General features: G+C 41.1%; 1 long non-coding RNA gene across 1 annotated transcript; it reads right to left on the reverse strand.

The window, feature by feature from the left end:
* Positions 1 to 568: 568 nt before the first annotated feature.
* LOC127924113 (uncharacterized) lies at positions 569 to 1,377 on the reverse strand. The gene is made up of 3 exons (XR_008116800.1): positions 1,153 to 1,377; positions 793 to 1,008; positions 569 to 720 (listed from the first exon to the last, which is right to left on the reverse strand). It is a non-coding gene; the product is annotated as an uncharacterized LOC127924113 (long non-coding RNA).
* Positions 1,378 to 1,397: the final 20 nt, after the last annotated feature.

The raw sequence follows: 1,397 nt of genomic DNA on the forward strand, positions 1-1,397 counted from the left end.
TATATAAATCTTCATGAACAGCGCCAGCGCGTCTTCCTTGCTGTATAGCATAACGCCTTTATGATGTTTCAGCGTACTGCATAGCATGATGATGTGATGCGATGCGCATGATGTGATGTCTTAGCCCTTGATGTTTCGTATAGCGCGGTCTGAAGTGTTTCGCTAACACATATGATGTTCATGCTGTCTTAACGCAATGTTCATGCCAGCGGCCTGTCTGTCTTCCTTACTGCCTGCCTGCCTGTCTGTCTCTGCCTGTCTGTCTCTGTCTGTCTCTGCCTGTCTGTCTCTCCGTCCCTCATTCCTGTAACATACAGTAATGTCACATATCAACAACTCCCCGAGACGGGAAAATATTACCAGTTGATGTCACCCACCTCAAGAAATATGTTGTTTGCCACACAGAATGATTTAAATTATTATATATAAGACCTCAGGCTTTATGAGTCTAATGTGTAATTACTGGTCAGGTTATTAATGTTGTTGTCCTCAGGGAGAGTAGACCTCAGGCTTTATGAGTCTAATGTGTAATTACTGGTCAGGTTATTAATGTTGTTGTCCTCAGGTAGAGTAGACCTCAGGCTTTATGAGTCTAATGTGTAATTACTGGTCAGGTTATTAATGTTGTTGTCCTCAGGGAGAGAAGACCTCAGGCTTTATGAGTCTAATGTGTAATTACTGGTCAGGTTATTAATGTTGTTGTCCTCAGGGAGAGAAGACCTCAGCCTTTATGAGTCTAATGTGTAATTACTGGTCAGGTTATTAATGTTGTTGTCCTCAGGTAGAGTAGACCTCAGGCTTTATGAGTCTAATGTGTAATTACTGGTCAGGTTATTAATGTTGTTGTCCTCAGGGAGAGAAGACCTCAGGCTTTATGAGTCTAATGTGTAATTACTGGTCAGGTTATTAATGTTGTTGTCCTCAGGGAGAGAAGACCTCAGGCTTTATGAGTCTAATGTGTAATTACTGGTCAGGTTATTAATGTTGTTGTCCTCAGGGAGAGAAGACCTCAGCCTTTATGAGTCTAATGTGTAATTACTGGTCAGGTTATTAATGTTGTTGTCCTCAGGGAGAGAAGACCTCAGGCTTTATGAGTCTAATGTGTAATTACTGGTCAGGTTATTAATGTTGTTGTCCTCAGGTAGAGTAGACCTCAGGCTTTATGAGTCTAATGTGTAATTACTGGTCAGGTTATTAATGTTGTTGTCCTCAGGGAGAGAAGACCTCAGGCTTTATGAGTCTAATGTGTAATTACTGGTCAGGTTATTAATGTTGTTGTTTTTGTTGTTGTTAATGTTGCTATATTTTATTTCAACAGATCAGTCTGGGAGTAACAGAGTTGAAATGATGGAGATGCAACCTTTACTGGGTCCTGGATCAGAGATGGAGAGAGGAGC

The sequence above is a fragment of the Oncorhynchus keta genome, unplaced genomic scaffold (genome assembly GCF_023373465.1).
Source record: "Oncorhynchus keta strain PuntledgeMale-10-30-2019 unplaced genomic scaffold, Oket_V2 Un_contig_3679_pilon_pilon, whole genome shotgun sequence".
NCBI lineage: Eukaryota > Metazoa > Chordata > Actinopteri > Salmoniformes > Salmonidae > Oncorhynchus > Oncorhynchus keta.